The 20641-nt window shown below is 38.1% G+C and overlaps 1 protein-coding gene across 1 annotated transcript in view; it reads left to right on the plus strand.

Annotated features, from left to right (window-relative positions):
- Positions 1 to 10670: 10670 nt before the first annotated feature.
- The window catches only part of LOC146327300 (5-hydroxytryptamine receptor 4-like), a 182140-nt gene continuing 172169 nt past the window's right edge, over positions 10671 to 20641 (plus strand). The window contains exon 1 of the mRNA XM_084718306.1: positions 10671 to 11576. The gene's annotated coding sequence lies outside the window, so the exon portion shown is untranslated. The remainder of the gene's footprint in view (positions 11577 to 20641) is intronic.

The following is a 20641-nucleotide window of genomic DNA, read 5'->3' on the forward strand; positions in this document are numbered from 1 at the left end:
CTTCTTGCTTCATGACAGCAAGCAAGTCATTTATTAACAAATGCTGTATTCGCAATGCTATTTTCACTCCACCTGCAGGGTGACAAAGATCCATGCATTCAATTCTGTCGCATAATAGCCTTCATATTTACTGTGCAGGGCCAAGTGCTACATGTTCAGTCTGCACATTTTCATTCAGAAAAATCATGAATTACCATTTGTATTGTATTTATACCATGCTACTCTGCACAAACTAATATTGACCATATGCACTGTATGAGAACAGTTTTATTTATGTATTTTTAGCCTATGCTTTCTCTTTACCTGACAGTATATTTATTTTCATGTCCTTGTGTTAAAGCGAGGAGCAAATACCAATTTAAACTCTCATGTGGACATACAGTTTTTGGCAGATAAATCAGACTGTGACTCAGAGTGAGAGGAGGTTTGTAGCCTCTTCACTGTTCTGTAGCTAGTTCTGCTCAGTGTTTGCTTTCTCTGATGAACAGATCGTGGGCGGGACAATAGATCGGCCTTGAGCCATCTGTCCAGCCGTCACAAACTGGACACCACTGATGAAATTTTGACAAAACTTCAGGGAATAATGTGTCATTGATGTGTTTTATCACTCCTAAAATGACAATTTGGCCTAAAGGATGGAAATTAATTAATCACAGACAATCGGTTTTTCATTCAACATGAATAATGGAGGATTTCATTGCTCTATTGTAGCTCTGAGAGGAGCACAACATTCACTCATTGAATTTTGTCTATATTTCCATACATCATATCTGTTGCATGACACTACCAACTGTATTTGTTCCTTCATGGAGTTTCATGAGCCTCACACACCACTGACTGAATCTGAAAACAAACTTTTGAAAGTCTAAATGCTGCATCTCACTGCTGCAGTCAAGCATTGAAAATGAGGCCGAGAGGCCCGAGGCAGAATTTTAGCTGTGGCTCAAACTAAGGTGACATATTCATTCCCAACCAGCCTGGACACTTAGAAGGGGAGAACCTGATGGGAAAAAGAGCAGAAACAGAGACAGGGGGAGAAAAATAAAAAAGAGTTTCAATCATTTAAAAGATGAGTCAAAGCTGGAGTTTAACACCAGAGCTGTTCTAATGATGACAGAGTAATATCTTGACCTTAAGCAGTGATGCTTTTATCCACTCACTGATATACAGAAAATTGGATTAATGGAAGCATAACATTCATGCTTTATATGTCCAGCTGTAGAAAACAAGTAGAAACTAAGGATGTCACTATAAAAAGAAAATTGATTTGATACCAATACCAGAGAAAATGATTATCAATGATTATCAATCCCTAATTTGATAACACAGAAAAGAACAAAAATTATTAAAGTTGCAAGCAGCATTGAATGGGCCTTCGAACAGACTGGGATGTGCACCCGCTAGGACCCCATCACCAGACCAGACAACAAGAGCTTTAATTGTCATGTGTTTTGTAAGCCGCAGGAAGGAGTTTGATGCCACTTCCTGTCTCCACTGAGTGGCACTACAGAACAGCCACTCATTATGTGTTATGTAGGTAATACTGAAAATTTCATGTATATCAGATGATGACTGTCACAGGAGGCTTGCTACCTGTTGCCAGTAGGTGGCGTAATGAGTATAACTCCTGATTGGATCATTTATACTCAAATTACAGTAACTTCCTGTTTCATGGCGAGACAGCAAAACCCAACACCATGCCACACCCTTCAACAACAGTGCCTACTAATTTTTATACGTGTTGATGAAACGTACCACGGCGGCTGCTTCATTGAAATATGGAAGGGGGCACTGAATATCTGATCAAACAGAGAGAGAGAGATGAACATTATGATGTCACAGTGAAGATGACCTGAAAAACTGCAGTGAGGGGGACACCCTCCTCCCAGCAGCCACCTCAAGATACGCTCTTGAGCTACTTGACTGGCTGCTTCCAACATGGTGGCCAGGCTCAGTTCTTCACTCCAGAATCTTTCACAGCAACTGACACAAGTTGGATGATATTTCTGATGTCAGTGAAACAGACAGTGAGCAGTAGAGATACTTATGCAAATAATTTTGATTACAGTTATTTTCCAATTGTTATGTGAAGTTTTAAATCTGTTATTTTCCACTTCCCCTCAATTTAATTTAATTATACATGATCCAAGACTCAAAAGTGAAGTTATACGTTTGAGTTAATTTGCTAAAGATAAATTTACAATCTTTAGAGCTAACTATTAATAATTTTATGTTCACAACAGTGTCTTTAAAAACATTTAAATTTGCTGAATCTGCCTCAAACATTTACCTCAGTCAACCTCAGTTACTACAGAATTCAAATGAAAGTCAGAGAAACAAGAGAAATCAGTAGAAGCAGAAAGGAGGACATTTGGTCTCACTGGTTTCTAGAGGACATTAATGAAGAAACCTGCTACAAGTGATGTGGACATTGTGGACTACAGGAAATGGTGGGACATGTCTTTTTATATTGTCCAAGATAAACATGAGACACTTAAAACTACACTTCAAACTAAAGGACACTAGACATTAGAGTATGACAAAGTTCGCCTTGTACAGGCCGACAAAACAGCAACAAAACAACAACAAAGCAACTGACAAAAGCTCCTCTAACATTAACACTCAAAAACATTCATACACTTCATTCATTATTCTCTGCATCTCCAGCTGTGTACAGACATGAACCAAAAATCAATTAAAGGGACATTCATCCCCAAATCCCCAACCTCTTTCCTCTCATTTGTTTCTCCATCTAGACCTTTTTGGTGAGTTGCAGTGTTGTGAAAATGTCTGTCTTCTCTTGAATATAATGGAACTAAGTGTCACTCGACTTTTAGTAAAAAATAAGTTTAACAGCAGTGTCTCTTGTTTTCTTTCTGCAGTCATATCTATAGGTTTTGGGAGGATTACTTTAAAAATGTATTTCAAGTTACTAATTACCTATCACAATACTAAATTAATGCAATTACTTTATGTTACTTTTGGATTGCCTCAATATAAAATAGGGTGAAATTGTTTAGTTTGCTGTTTAAAGGGAAATGAAAGTCATATCATATGTTCAGGCCTGGACTGTTATCAACCATGTGAAGTTTCAGGGAGATTTGATCATGTACACTGAAGTTAATACAACTTCCTGTGTTTTGGCAAAACATTGATGTTCGCCATGCCCTCATGGAAGGCCAATATGTCACAGTCTTCACAATATAGCATTTACAAGGTCTTAAGGCCTTTCTGATTAGATTTGAGTTGCTGCTATGAAGAGTGTGTCAAACTCTACAACATTTAATTTCCTGTTGCCAGTGGGTGGTGCTATGACTATCACAGAATATTGTCATGTAGATTTGTTCAGGGCAGGACTCTTATCAAATATGATGTTTAGTGTGCATTGGATCATTTATCCTAAAGGTATAGCAATTTCATATTTCATGATGAGACATCAAAATTCAAAGGCATGCCATGGCCATGCCCTTCAGTGGTAGGTAAATCTTTTAATAACTTTTGATCACAAACTAGTCTAGATGGCACACACCGATTTTGAAATCATTAAATTGAATTCTGTTGGAGGAGTTTGTTAAAATAAAATGCATGGAAAACACCAAAATTGACCACTAAATTCAAAATGGCCGACTTCCTGTTGGGTTTAGACTGTGGGTCCCTACAGACTTTTTTGTGTGTCTGGATACATGCATGTTCTCATTTCCGTGCATGTTGGTGGAACTTGCTGCAGGGGTTAAAAGCTATATCAGACAACATTTTTCACCATGACTGATGTGTTTGCCAAGTTTCATGCCACATCAAGCATGTTTAGCTCCTGAAAAATGAAGAGGACAAAAAAAAGAAGAATCCGAGTAAATCCAATAGGGTCCTTGCACCATTAAGTTTTTATATATAATTATATTATTTTACTTTAACATGTTGCACAATATAGGCTTATTTATTGCAACACTTATGATTAAAAGTTTTGGCATATAGATTTAACAACACACAGGCTTTTGGCTATCGACTTGGTGTTACAATCCCTGAAGATTCAGCACTATGATGATTTTTTTCTTGGAGGTGACCACTACATTGAGCTACCAGTATGACACATAATCAGTTGTGGACCTCACAAGGAGCATAGCCAAGGTCTCTTTTCTTCAGTTGTAGCCATGTCATATGTAGCTCTGATGGTGGAGCTCAGCATACACACATATACATATATATATATATGTATACAAAGCACCTTTGTAGGTTGAGGAAAAGGTCATAGTTAGCAATGTTGGTTTTCACATGGGATACAAACCACAGTGTCCTGGGTGAAAGTTTCTTTGACTCATTCACTTCCTCCATACAGACTTTCTTGCTCTTTATACTGTGTCACCTGACTTTGACATATTAGAACACTACAGCCTCCAGACATGATGCTACAGGATATCTACAGCACTGTAGTCTGAAGCATATATATATACATATACATATATATATATATATATATATATATATATATATGTATATATATGTACCGTCAAGCTGTGCTGCTAATTCAGGTTTTACTGAAGTTAAGAGATCTTCACTGTGGCATGTCCGCTGCCACCCAAATACAATTTCGTCTTAAAACCTTCCAAAAAAACCCCAAAAACATTAAAAATGTTTATTTTTAGATAAAATAGATGATCCACATCCATATATGGACCCGGTGTGCATATAGAATCCAACAGTGTAAAAATTTTCAGAAGTTTTTTTTTTTTTTTTTTTTTCAAGAATCCACTGTAGTGAGATCTGTGGTGCAGCAACAATTCTGAAAATAAATGAAAAGCAAGAGAACATCATGAGCCGTAATCCACACTGACATTTCATACAAATACATTTCTGACATAGATGTCAAAAGAATGATGTCCTAACCCCATGATGTTGACACAAAGAGACAGGACCTGACCAGACAAGCAGACCAAAGAACAAGGAATATTTTTTGAACACTGAGAGCTGTGCCTTCCTCCAGGGGATGCTATCAATCTCTGAATTTTCAAAATGAGTGAAAAAAAATATATATATATATATTCTCGGAACTTAAGATGCAACTAAAAGTGGTGATAATGTATCTTTGCACATAATAATAACAACCTTTATTTATATAGCACTTTTTTGTGTGTTTACACAACAGAGTAATACAAAAAAAGATAAAAAGATAAGACAATAAGTTAAACTGAATAAAACAAAGCCATCAGACAAAGAGATTCTTCAGTTAAAAGCTATCCTGTAAAAGTAACTTTAAAAGACTTTTAAAGGATGACACTGAGGTAGTTTGCCTGATTCTTAAAAGAAGCGTATTCAACAGCCGTGAAGCCCTCATAACAAATGCCCTCTCTGTAAGCCTTGGTCTGGGGAAGGAGAGCAACAGCTGGTCAGTAGGCAAAATCAATTCTGAACACCACAAGTAACCATTGCAGTGAGGCGAGAACAGGAGAAATGTGCATTAATTTTCGGTTTCTAGTTAGGACTCGCACTGCAGTGTTCTGAACAAGTTGGAGGTGATTAATTGTTTTTTGTGGAAGTCAGGCAAATAAGGAGGTGCAGTAGTCTAAGTATCTGGAAACAAAAACATGGATTAAAGTGTCACAAAATGGGAGAAATTATCTAATTTTTGCAATGTTCCTGATTTGCCTGATAGCCGACTTGGTAATAATGTTAAAATGCGTCAAAAAGTAAAGATTACTCTGAGGTTTCTAGACTCATGGGTAAACTGTAGACCTTTGGTAATTAAGGACAGAGTGACAGAATGCCTGTGTATTTTGGGACCAAACACCATTACTCATTGTCCTCAATTCCCATTGTACTCAATTCAACATTTAGACAAGGCAGGGTGTGAGTGTTCTCAGTGAGGTGAGGTCTGAAGATTCTTCGATAAATAGATCTGGGAATCATCAGCGTAAAAATGGAAGGAGATGTCAAAACTGCGGCAAAAACCAGCTTTGTGTGTTCCTCCACTACTGTGATGGCATGTTGTGTCCATGACTCTCTGTGTCTGCTGGTTGGGTCTAGAAGGGAACCCCAAATTTGTGAGAGTCTTGCAAGATTTTTCATGGTTTTGGTCAAAATGTTCATTCTCATGAGATCTTGTGGATCTGGGGTTCCCGTCTAGACACCGTGTCTGATGTTACTTATAGTAATAGTGACAGAACAGTTAATTAGATTGACAGTGGCCCTCAGTAACTGGTGAAGTTTCCTTTTATTAACGTTATTCAAATTTTACATCGTAGTTAGACATTGGTTGTGAGTAGGGAGGGGAATTGATAAGATTTCTGCAATTCCAATTCCATTTTCGATTCCGCTTAACGATTCGGTTCTTTATTGATTCTCTTATCGATTCTCATTTGGAAAAAAGGAGAACAAACAGGAAGCTGGACGTGAACTGGAGCGAGTACTGCCAGCCTCTGAGCCAGTCAGACTCTGTCTCTTGTCATGGTCATCTAAATGTAATGCATGAGAATGCATTCATTTAAGTTAGTAATAGCAGGTTTTACAATGAGGCAAATGGTGCTAACATGATAGGCAGTGTTAGTTGTAATAATAATGACAATAATAATGATAATGGTAATAATATTAAAAACTTCAAACTTATACATTGCTGTACTATGTATATATTATACATATATTAGATCATTATATACTGTACAGTATAATACATAACTACACTCTGTAGTCTGGCTCAATGTCCCGCCTACAGCACATCTGATTGGTTAGAAGTCACGATCAATCAGCAGACACACTGTGTCACAGACGGGGTGAGACAGAGCTGCACTGGTGAGCAGAGAGGAGCTGTGTAGAAGTTAAGACAGCTGATATCACCAAAGTTTCAATGAACATCACAGTTTTATGATCTGTTTCTTTGGTGATAGCAGAGTTACATCAGTGAAAAAAGTTATGGTCTGGATTTCACTCAAGGTGACGTGACGGCTTTTAAATCAGTCGCTCTTCACAGAGATGAGCTGCACACAGCAGCATCTGTCCTGTCCGTTCACTGCAACTCTGCATTGAGATTTCGGGTTTAATAACTTATACAAAAGTAACAGTGACAGTAAAACTATGATGCTCACATGTGGTCTGTGGATCACATGCATGCCGAACCGTAGAGGGCGATCCGTACGGAACACGGATCAACTGCGATCCATTGCACCCCTAGTATTAACAGCAGAGGACATGCTAATGTTGCTGCTGCTGCTGGGTTGAGATTCACTCCGGAACGGATCGAAAACGCGATATTCATTCAAAGTTATCACATGCTGTGTGTGAAAATGTTTCTACATATTGGTAGTATTTCCTCCCTTTGATGAAATATCCACTTTGCAAGTATTGCAAGTTGCCCTGTTGTCATCCCTTCTCTTGAAATGTTACCAAACTTTCAAGCGTTTGTGCCACTTGGGCGCCATGTTTCCTGCTGGCTGCACTGGTGCGTGGTGACGTCATTTGCGCCCACGGGAATTGATAAGGGAATTGTTTGCAAAATTGGGAAATGATTCCAAAGAACTGAAACACTGGGAACCAGTTGTCAACAAGAACCGGTTTTCGATTCCCATCCCTAGTTGTGACAGTAGCCAGAAATGGATAACGGAGAAGAGACTTCTGGTACTTTGCTGGATTTGTCTACAGATAGTGAATAATAAAGGGCCAAGAACCAACACCACATGTGACTTTATTTTTAATTAGAGAGGACATTGTTAATAGATAGAGAAGGTCCTGTCACTCAGGTATGAGGTAAAATAGTCCAGCACGGACCCAGTACCACCTACCAAATTCTCTAGTTGAACAGTTAATATGCCATGACAGTATCAAAATGTAGCAGAGAGGTCCAATAACACCAAGACAGCACAACGCCAGCATCCATGTTCATCCTGATGTCATTAACGACCTGGAAAAGTACAGTTTCTGTGCTGTGATGGATACAAAAACTGGACCGAAATTTTTAAAAAAGTGAGTAACCATTCATGAAGAATAAAAGCTGAGAATACACCATTTTATCCAGCACTGAAGCAAGGAAGGGTAATGTGGATATGGGTCTAAAATTGCTTAAATTGCACATTTGAGATTTAGTATTTTCAGCGATGGTTCAACAACATCTGATTTAAAAATTGAAGGGAAAACCCCTGAAGATGAAGACTTGCAGACAGAACGGAAGAAACCTCTTCTAAGAATCTCGTGGGTAAAACATTTAAAGGAGAGGAGGAAAGTTTTCATGCAACTGATCATCCTCAGTCAACTCTGACTGGGATATTGGATAAAATGAATAAAAAGTCTGATGAACCTCTCTTTGTGGAGATAGAAACAAAGAAGGTACAATCTGGGCTCTAATGCCAAACACCTTATTAACAAAAAAGGATAAAAATGACTCACATCCCTCTAAAGATGTAACTCAATTGGTAACAGGAGGACGGTTGATTAGGAAGTAAATGATCCTAAATAGCAGCTTGGGGTTGTGAGGAAATAACCAAAATTGCCTGCCGTACACAATAAATGTCAGTTGTACACTTGTGAATGATGAATAGTACCAAAAAACTTAAAGCTTTTAAATCACAATGTTACGACTGTAGACGGTTCAGTAGGAGATGACTGTTAACTGTCGCGATGGATGATGGGATTATCTATTGGCACAACCCTTTTTCTTTTGTGTAAATCTAACCAAACTGCGACCATTAACGATTGTGACTTTGGATCTGGTCTCCACAGGAGTAAATAGGAAGAACTGATGTATCAATTACATGCAGAATTTAAAGTGTGAATTCGTGAGGAGACACGTTAAAGCTGATCACAATTTAAATTGGAATTGTTATTTTTTTAAAGGAACAGTTCATTACAAAATAATAATAAAAAAAACAGTTTTGGTGTGAGTTGCAGAGTTGTGTAGCTATTAGCTGTAGAGATGTCTGCCTTCTCTCCAGTATAATGGAACTAGATGGCACTTGACTCGTGGTGCTTAAAGCACCAAAAAATGCATTAAAATAAATTCAAAACCAGTGTCTCTTTCCAAAAATCATGACCCAGTTATTCAATATAATCCACAGACTTTGTTGTGAGCAGTTCTATGTAGGAACTACTTTCTTTCTACTGGAAATAACACAACAGGACCTGAAGGTCATTATAAGTAACTGAGTCATGATTTCTGGAAAGAGACATTATTGTTGAATTTTTCAAATATATTGTTTTGGCAGAAATCTCCATGGCTGAGCTCTCCAAAATAGACAAAGCACTCCAAAACAGTATAGATGGATAAACAGCAGTAAAGGCCAGAATCTGTTTTTGATTTTTGGGTAAACTTTCCCTCTAATCTTTATTAAGCCATCTAGTAATGCAGTGGTACTATTATTTTGCCTCAGACTGCCCAAGGTATTGGGCCGGAGGCATACTGTTCTCCGGTTGTCCGGCTGTACGTAAGTCTGTGCGTCCGTCCTTCCATCCGTCCGTCACAGATTTTTGTTTGCGCGATAACTTTTGAACAGGTGGACGGATTTGCACCAAATCTTGTGTGCTAAGACTCTATAACAGGTACATGAACTGATTAAATTTTGGAGACCAACACTTTCGAGATGGCCGCAAAATGGCCGTCTGACAGACCTGTCTCTAAAAATACACTTATGCCAATAACTCGGTCAATTTTAAAGCTTTTTTATATTTGACTTTGATATATTTTTGAATAACTATGTTGGATACTATTAGGTAATAAAGGTAATAGCTCTTTCCTTGCAATCTTTTCTCATTAACTGTATACTGTATCAATAGAGCCATACTTCTCAAACTCCTGGGACACTTGCAAATAGGATTTATAATGAATCAATGGTTTCAATCAGGTGTAGGGAACACAAAAAGTCACAGTTGTATGAAACTGTTGCAGGTGGAGGCATCAGAATCGACGCTTTAGCGTCGACTTCTACCCATTTTCATTTAAACTGGATCATGGATCATTCAAGCATTTTTCGACAAAAATGACAAAAATGACTGGTTCTGGATTGACTGAACTGTTCAGTATAACCTGATGACTAAAAGAACAAAACAACAGGATAAAAAACATGGTGGAGATGACGTTTTTCAAGTCAACTTGGTATGTTGAGGATTTAGGGGACTTACACCAGATGAGCAGTATGGAGGCACATTTTTTTCCGTTTAAAAACTGCTTACCATTCACTTCCATTATTTTTGAGATTTTCCAATGTTGTTTGTAGACTAGCAAAATAAACCTGACCTGTCAGTCGTTATGAGGGTGAGGAGATAATGATTGAATTTTCATTTATGGGTGAACTATCCCTTAAACAAGGGGGCTGCATTTTTGGTCATTTTGCTAACAAGGGGAATCCCCGCCATACAAATCACTGACTGGTTGCTTTGCACTTCAATAACTCAGCTAGGGCTGAATGTCAAGCAAAGAAATGGAATAGCCTGCAGCTGTCTGTTTGTATGCAACTAAAGATCATTTTCATAGTCCTGTAATCTGTTCATTATTTTCTTGATTAATTGATTGATAGTTGTTTGTCTATAAAATGGTAAATCAGTGTTTCCCAATGCCCAAGATGACGTCCTCAAATACCTTGCTTTGCCCACAGCCCAAAAAGTATTCCTTTACTTTCATAAAGAAGTAAAGAAACCAGAAAATATTCATGTTTAAAGCTGCAATAAGAGAATTTTTACTGTTTCTTAAAAAATGACTCAAACGAGTAATCGATTATCAAAACTGTTGACAATTGATTTATTAATCCATTTAAACTGATTGTTCAATTAATCATCACAGCTCTAAACTAAATGAATCAATTGTCACTTAAAAATTGCCAGTAGCCATAAATGAACAAAGCCACAAAGACCGTCTGCATTCAAGGTCAAATTCAGGTTCAACAGTCAAAGTTAAGGGCAAACTTCATCTTACATCTACTTAAGTAAAGCTTAGGTTTGTTTTAATCTTTCACTGCAGAATCAAAAAGAAGATCACAGCACATCTGTCTCTGCGCCCCTTTGACCTACAGAATCACATCTCTCCTTTCACTCCAGCGCGCACATAAGCAGCGACATAACCACAACCAAATGAACTGTGTTGGACAAATGTAGAGTGACAATGACAGGAGAGAGAAAGAGGGAGGGAGAGATGCTTCCTTCACTTCAGGGCTGAAGAGGAGGGACTACACCACCAGAGCGGGTAAATGTCCTCTGTGAGTTCAGAGAGTGAAGCGGCGTAGCGCAACATCTCCGCTGCTCATTCAGTCCGGTGCTGTCTCTCCAAATATCCACAGGGTCTCCTCCTCACCTCTCCTCGAACCCGCCACACAGCATCCACGAGGTCTCCCCACTCGTGCCCCGGCGCTCCGTCTCCCTTCTGCACCGGCTGTCTCCGGCGTCTCCAGGCGCGCACCGAGCGTGTGCGCACGGACACTTCTCCACATTCCCTGTGGAAGACTCCGGAGCGTCAGCCTCGACCCCGCGCTGCTGCCGTACTTTCCCTCTCAAGGTTCAGTCATTAGTTTCGCGCTGAGCTCGGACTGGAGGACGATGTGACTGTGGCTCATGGGGATTTAGTGTCGTGATATGCTTGCAGGACCCGGTGGCGTCTCAACAAGGAAATGGTGAGTCCAGTCCGTCTTTATTCTCGCAGATTATCAGTCTGTCGTACTGTATGTCCACGATTCTGGCTCGACTGTCTCAGTATGATTGTTTGACCTCTGGACATGAAGTGACGCTCACAGAAAATGTGACCTTCCTCAAAGGAAAATCTATATTAATATCCTGATATTCCTGCTGTAATCTGAAGTTTGTGGAGCTCACATGTGAGTTTGAAGTCACCTCGGAGGTTTCTGGAAATCTCCAAATAGGTAACGGTGCAGTCAGGGTCCAGTACATTCAAATTCTGTCCTCAGTCGGGAGCTTATTCTAAAATTCCCGGCATCCTGACATTACTGTAATATTGTTACATGAACTTGTGGAAATGCCAGAGGATGAGAGTCGGAGTGATGGTATGTCTATGTTCAAACATTATGCAGCGTCCAATCAAAGATTCTAGTTACCAAAGTTTTCAGAGTAAAGCATATAAAGTAAAAGTTCAAGCCTACAGTTATCATGGATTTAGTCTTTTGACCTCCACGTGTAGAAACTCTCATTTCCGCGCTTCATATCGACCTGTTCTAATGTCAGTTTTCCATAGGCTACATGTGATTCCGCTTCGCCTATCTGTTCCGATCATTAATCCATCGATAACGAGGGCTATAGATCCACAGAGTGGACTGACTGTTAGCTGTCACATGTTGTGTGCGTGAAGCAGGAGGCTGCAGGGAGCCGCTGGATGCTGGAAGTGAACAGTCACTGGTGGAAAATCACTGATATGATGGATTACTGGGAGTTACTGTGCTTCTGAGGTTTTCACTTTAGACTAAGCTCGATTTGAGGCTTTTTATGGGCTTTACTCTCATTTTTGCTCTTTTATATGAATATGTGGTTTTATTCCACCCCTCTGCTCTTTTGTGAGGATACTCCTAGCTGTTTTGTGACTGATCTTAAATGGAAATAGTTTCTAAATGAGCTTTTTATTCGAGTTTGCAATAGTAAACTGATATTTCCACTGTCTGAGTCAAAAGAGACCCTGACAACGCCTGCTTTTTGGTTTTTTATTCTATCTCTCTGTTCTTTTGAGAGGCTTCACCTCACTGTTCTTAAATTTAAAGTTCTATGCTTTTTTATTAGAATTTCCACTGGTGTTCAACTGTTTTGTTTTATCTGAAGCTGAGATTTCCACTGTTTGATTCAAGAGACTCTGACAGTGCCCAGGATACTTTTACTGAATGACTTATGTCGTGCAATGAAACATTCTGCAAGATGTTTTAAGACAGTAAAGATTGTAAGACTTCATATTTTTATGTTTGAGGTATGAATTACTGAATGAATCAGCGAGTCTCGCGTCACTATTGACTGCACTCTACTGTCAAATCCGTCTAAAATCTGTCTTGTTGCTTCTTATTTGTTAAATATTTAAATGCGATAAATAGTGATGCAATGATTAATCAGATTTATCAATTGTTAAAATAATTGACAGCTATTTTTTTCAGAAATGCTTAACCAGTTTTAATAATTAAAAAAAAAAAAGTAAAATTCACAGATTCCATAAATGTTGTGAATATTTTCTGATTTCTTTACTCCTTTATGAAACTGAACTGAATATCTCTGGATTGTGGACAAAACAAGACATTTGAGGACGTTATTTTGGGCTTTGGGAAACACTGATTGACACTTTTCATAATTTATTGACCATAAAGCAAATTGATTAATTAATAATCAACAGATTACAATGAAAATGATTATTAGTTGCATACAAAGAGACAGCTGCAGGTTATTTCATTTCTGTGCTTGACATTCAGTGTTTGACAAATCACCAGTCATATAAAATCTCTGAAGTATTTTCAAGCCATTTGTCACAACAACTATTGACTTGTACTTCAAGCTTTGATTATTATGGTTGTGTAATATTTATGGAGCAGATCGATGTGCCTCGATCAAAGGTGCAGGTACAAGGTGCCGCTGCATTGACTGATATGATGATCAGAGGCTCACAGCTGTATCATTCACAGTTCACACTTGCACACTTCAGCTCGCCCACAACCGCTCAGAGCCTGGAGATAAAGAGCCATGTGAGATGGGTTGGAACGCAGCCAGAGTGCTCGCAATTTTACAGTCAATGCAAATCACCTCAGGTGTAAGTTATGGCCTGCATCGATGTGGGCGATGAGGCAACTCAGACTGACTCTGAAACTGGCTTCAAAACACGGCTAAAATCTGTTTTTAAAGTTTTATTTCTGCTTGTGTAAGACATGCAGATGTGCGCATACGCAAGCACACAGCCGTTATATACACTTGAACAATGCACTCAGAGTCAGGAGTGCACACAGGGGCATCAGGAAAACAACATGTCTTATTGTTGAAGGCATAAATAAGAACTAGTAGCTGAGCAGCAGCTCTCCAGTTTTTCTTGAATTGACTTGTGGATGTGAATCTCTCCTCCTACACAATATCAAGGAGAAGTTCTGCCACAGACGTGCCTTTGATTATGTTGATTTTTATCACTTTGCTTTCCTGCACTGAAAAAAAATAGTACTTTGGGCCAGCTTAAAAAAGAATACTGCTGTTTGTTTCACTTGAATTTGTAAGTTTTTCTCAATTATGTTTACAATTTGGTTGAAACCTTTTTTTAGTCACAAGTCAGAATGTTACTAGGAGGTCAATATAAATATCAATATTTTTTTTTTAACAACTTGAATTTGACCAGATTTGACCGAAAACAACTCCAGTTGTGCTGCTGCATTTTGAAAGCTCTGTGTTCAGTGTGTGTTCTTTGTATATTAACCATGAATGTCTTTAAAATATGCTTGGCTGTGTGTATGCATTAATTTGTGTGTCAGTATTTGCATGTGGACTGAGGCTGTGTTTGCACAGGATTTTGAAAAATGCCTTTAAGAAAAAGTATTGACTTTTGAGCCATGAAGTTCCTCATTCGAACTCATATTGTTTAGCTAATTGGCAGAATTTAATTTAAAGCTACACAAGGAATTTTCATGTTTTTTTGATTTTGGAGGCCTCTGCACAAAAGTGGTCATGTTTCCACCATAATAACCACAAAATAGGATGATATATATATGTATATGAAAATTAAATGATCTACTGTAGATGAAAATCTCTTCCTGCTTCCTTTTAACTAAATTCACTGTAACTTTGGCTGGAAAAATGTTAAACAGGCTCATTTCATCTGATTTCAAGGAGAATCTAAGCAGGTGGGAGACACAGACATTAATAATAATAATAGCAGAAATAGCAGATCTCTTCATGACTGGTCTCCTGTAGGTCATATAAAGGCATCAGCATTAAATTAATACTGTTTCATAAGTCATTTAAAACGCCACACAACTTAAACTGAGATAACTGATCATTTATCAGTAAAATACCAAACATTTGTCTGTTAAAGCTTCACTTTTTTTTTTATCTTAGTTTGTATTCAGTACTTTTTCTTTGGCAGCTGATCACAGAGAAATCTTGATGTGAAATATTTGACGCTGGCAACTCTCTAGAGAATCTGTCATTAGTGTGTTGACCTGGGAGGAAACCCCCCAAGGGAAGACCCAGAGCACACTGGACAGATTATATATCTCGTCAGGCCTGGGAATGCCTCAGGATCCCCCAGGAAGATCTGGGAGGACAAGTTATCTAACTGTGTGACCCACATGTAGTGAAGTGGAGGACATATCAAAACATTTTTAAGGTGAAATTCTGTTATTTGAAGAAAAGATATAGTGATATAGTGATAATAATTGAATCACCCTTACCTGGAGTACCATATTTTGCTGGATTAGGCACACACCCCACAATTACCAGTGACCCACAGCTTATAAAGGAGTGTTAGGTGTTAGGTGGATTCATGGATGCACGATTGGTTGGACAGTATCCAACTTTCATTTTCAGCCGATCAGCTGCTCCAATTTATTCTTTTTAGATTTTTTCTTCAATAATAAGCTTAATTTTTGTCCACTAGAGGGCTAAATGTAGAATTTGAAGCAGACTCACCTTGACTATACTTGTCAAGATGTTATAACAGCTTAACAAACAGATTTTCTCGCCACTGTTTCTTGCTGGACAGATTGTGCACCACCAGGTTGTGTATATGCATAAAGTTGTGTGTCAGTGTTTGCACATGGACTGTGGCTGCATCTGCACTGGGTTCTGAAATAAGCTTTTAATTTGTTTTTAGGCCGTAGAGTTTGTCCAGTTGAGTTTGTTTCTGTGGAAGGAAACATGTGAGAAAACAGCATTCTCATAAAGTACTGTAGTGCTGCAAAGATGCCCTTGTTCTCCAGACATAAAAAAATATATTTGTTTGGTACAGACTAGGGGTGGGTGACATAACTTAAAATTTATGCTGCTGAAGTTTGTGATCACTTATTAGGCCAACTGTATCTGACGTGCACGGTGCAGCTGTCTGCTGACTCACGTGCCTGTGGCTCTGACTCTGTCTCAGTTTAATAGAATGACTTTTAAAACACCAAATGACTTGTTTTAACAAAGATCATTAGTATGTAATATGAAGAACTGTAAAGTATCACTGCCATGAGGCTGTTCTGTCAGACAGCGACAAAAACGCAGGTGATAAACTGGGCAGCTGCAGTGAAGTTGAAGTTGTTCATTCTAAAGTTGATTAACATAAATGTCACCAACACACTAAATGTCAGGTTGAACCCACATTTCTCCTTGTTGAATTTAGTGTTACTTGAAATATGACCAGCGTGCTTTGAGTGTAGTTGAGGTTTTACCTTTGGGTTCGGGGTAGAAAATGTCTCATTTTCATCAAGAATATTAATCCCTAGTGTGCAGCCCGTAACCTGCATGTCATAGTAAAGCATGCTAATTTTGTATGCTAAAACATTTATCATGGTAATGATGGTATAACAAAATCTGTGTGGAAACAGTATACTGCCCGCCCCTCGTACAAAACACACGATCATGATCATGATCATGATTTCATTTTTCATTAATTTTTTTCATTTTTCATTTCATTTTTAAGTGAAAATGAAAATCATTATACAAAAATGATCATTCCCATCAATCTTTGATTGATCGATACTTGATTCTTACTTTAATCCCACAGTTCAATTATTTAATCTAAATATTTCTGAGAACATTTAAAGAACGGGCTCACAGTAGCAAACCTTGATTGTAACTTAGGTTATAGAGCTAATGTCTTAGCAAACAGATTTTCTCCACACTGTTTTTTCAAAGATAGGTCATGTGTACCACCAGGTCGTATACATGCATTAATCTGCGCATCAGTGTTTGCATGCAGAGTTTAGTAAAAGCTGTTGGACTTTAACCTGATGGATCAGCACACCACAACACTGTGATGAAATTGGTTGAGAACTCTGAAAAGCTGTGAACTGGGGGCGGGGTGGTCATGAGTAATGTATGTCTCTTGGGAGCTTAAAGCTGAGTGCTGACTCACACTGTTTGGGGATAATTCAAGGTTATCTGAACAGTGAAGTGAATTGATTGGTGTGCTCTTTACACTGACACGAGCCCTTTATCACTCCTCTTTAACATCCCATTTATGAGCTGTATTTGGAGTCTGTTAATGTGTTAGTGCTGTATAGAACAGTCAATACGGTCATCAAAGACAGTGATTCCAGGATTGATCAGAGTGGTAACACACTGGCTGGGACAGAGCAGCTGACATGCAGGACAGTACATCACTGAACATGTTGACACTCATCACTTGGTCACTACGTACTGTCAGGGACTTGATGCACACATATATATGTATATATATATATATATATATATATATATATATATATATATATACATACATATATATATATATACGAGGGGCATTCAAAAAGTTCTAAGACAAATGACATAAATTCAAACTGAGTCAAAATAGTGTAACAAAATGACCTTGAATCGTACCACTGATGACTTATAAACAAATTTGACAAGTTACAGCATTCTAACTTTGTTATTCAATGTTCAAGGTTACATATTACAAAACCAACTTTTTTGACCGTCCAAAATGAGCCAATTTGAAGTTCGAGCAAACATCAAATTTCTAACAAAACTTCAATGGAAAACTACAGAAATCATTGAAGCTTTGCAAAATGTTTATGGAGACTCTTCACCTTCTAGAGCCGTATTTCCAAAGTTGAAGGAACGTTTGAAAGGAACAAGATTTCAGTCCATACTTGAAGCGAAGAGGGAGGTTGTGACCTGGTTGACTAGACAAGCTCCAGAATTCTATCAAGAAGGAATTTCTCGGTTGAAACATCGCTTGCAGAAGTGTATTGAGTTAGGTGGATCTTATGTTGAAAAATAATTTTGTATCTTTCATAAATAAAGTTTTTTTTCAATTTGTCTCAGAACTTTGTATATATATATATGTATGTATATATATATATATATATATATATATATATATATATATATATATATATATATATATATATATATATATATATATATATAAATATACACACACATATGTCCATTTTCTGTAAAATAACACACTGTCTCTCAAATAGTACAGACATATGTTGGTCATACATGTAGATATGTATATGCACAATATTGTAGGGATGACTACTACTACTACTATGAGAGTTTTGATAATCATAATATGGATATAATAATTAAGTGGGTAAGGCAAATAATAGAACAACTAGCACCATCTGATTAGTTCATCACTGTAATATACTGCCGTTAAAACCAGGAAAAGAGAACACCTCATATCATGATATGATATTAATGAACTGAATCCAAAATCTTAGATGATATCAAGACTCACAACACAATATCAATATAATATTGATACATTACCCAGTCTGAAGTTAAATTAACACTTTTCACAATGGTTGAAGAAATGTGTTAAGTGAAGAGTTCCTCTGTCTCCATCAGCTGGTTCACACTACATGTTTGAGCAGTGTGTGTGTGTGTGTGTGTGTGTGTGTGTGTGTGTGGTGTTTCATTTTGATGCCCACATTAACCGGTTACAGCGTCCTCACAGCCTGCTTGAACAGTGCAACTCATGCTGCTGTCAGGCACTGCTCTTGCCACTCTTCATCTAGAGATTTGGAGGCTCACCTAATTTTTCTGCGAGATACACCTCTTGATATCAGCAACAGGACACCTCTCACTGCAGTTTCATGGTCTACATCTATGCAATATGTCACAGACATGAAAACATCGGGTGCAGGGCAGTGTGTTTCTTTTCTTTCTCTCTTTTCTCTTCTCCCTCTATCCCTTCATCCCTCCCTGCCTCCATCTCTGAATGAGGGGGGAAATCACTGATTGTGTTCAGGAGAGAACTATTTTCTTCTCTTCAAACTCTTCTCCAAACTCTGTGTAGAAAGACAGAACTTTTGGCAGCTGCCTTGCAGCAGAAACGCAGCCTTTGTGGACACCACAGTATGGGTGGTGTCCACAATGGGCCACAGACGGAAGTTGAAGCAGCGGCTGCTGCAGAGGACTGACAACCTCAATACACACTCTACCAGCTGAGCTACAGGGGGGTGCCCCTGAATTCTTCTTTCAACTGTATGGGATGTTATAAACATTGTCCAAAATTTAATTGTTCTCTTTTTTTAATTCTGAATTTTTTCAGGCGAGACAATAACCATTTAAATTCCAAATATGTGGTCAGTTTATCCAAATAACCCTTGTAATGACATGTTCCTCTACTGTCCCAGAATTGTCACACCATAACACCATATCTTTGTGCTTTTTTTATTGCCCACACTTTTCAGCCATATGGCCCAGGACAAGCTAATGCAAACAGGTCTGAAATGGCTTACATAGACAATTACTGTAAATGTATTCAATGTATGTATAGACCCACACTGAATCTGCAAGTATTGTGGAAGGTGAGTCAGAAAACAGCCTTGTGCTGCTTGGTGATCATTTATTCTTGACTTTATCCTGACGTGTCTTCATCCACATTTATACAGAGACCATAAAAAGAAAAAAAGTACACGTTTACGCAGCTGAAGAGGACTAAAGGTTAAGATGTGAGGTTGCAAGGTTTTCATATGACAATGTGCTTACACAAGCATCTGCTGAGAATCAATAGCCACCTCTCTCTCTCTGTCTGCTGTAGTCTTCACACCTGGCAGTAATGTGTTTAAGCTGCCAAACTAATTGTATTAAAATCACAAGTTTAATCAATTACAGCATTTGCATTTACATAACCTGCACTAAAATCAAACAGACTCCAGCAGTAACCAGTGACAGCAGATGAACATGAGGCAGCAAAGTGGAGGGGGAACAAAACTGTAGGGAAGGTTACATTAATGCATCCATAATATATTCATGATGTGATTAAAAATGAATAATCAGAGATGAGGAAACCGATTTGCTTAAACGGCCTGCTGTTGTGTTAGCACCAATAATTTGCAACAAACATTAGCAAAAGTAACGAGGGCTCTGTTATATGAACATATTGCTAAAGTCACCAGTGAAGCAGTGATGTTGAATCATAAATGAAAGTGCTGCGCGATGATCAGCAGGTGTGTATTTATGCTTGTAACACTGGCCGCTGAAGAATAGATGCTCCCCACACTGATGTTCTGCAGAGCCTTGACATTATATCCGGGGGATAATATCAATAAAATTGAGTTTGTTTTTTTAAAATCACAAGGTCCTCTGTTAATACTAGTCCTGTGCTAGCAGGGCTTTAGTCTGTATGACCTGTAGTTTTGTGCAGTGGGATTATTACCCACATTTCAGCCGTCCTCACTTCACTTTCAGTTTCATCCTCAAATAACATGGTTTAGATCATCTGCATGAACTGTTTACGACCTGTCTGATAATGTTTCCTTGGACTTTGGACTTTATTGTAGGCATGTCACCATGTTTTCAAGACTTTAGTTACTTACTAAGCTAGTTAGTACTGGAATGGGCAAAACTCTACAAAATAAGACCCAGCCTCTAAATCCAAAACTTTCCTTTAAGCCTCATTTGGTGTTTGGGTCTGTGGCAACAGTTTCACTGTTTACTAAAAGAAAAAATATGTTATAAATTATTTTTTTCAACTGAAACTCATTGGCCTTGGATCATATAAAAGAACACATTTTTATGTATATGTTTGTGTATAAATAAGACAAGTATTGTTTTT

Source organism: Lutjanus erythropterus, chromosome 5 (genome assembly GCF_056507025.1).
Source record: "Lutjanus erythropterus isolate fLutEry1 chromosome 5, fLutEry1.hap2, whole genome shotgun sequence".
Classification (NCBI taxonomy): domain Eukaryota; kingdom Metazoa; phylum Chordata; class Actinopteri; order Lutjaniformes; family Lutjanidae; genus Lutjanus; species Lutjanus erythropterus.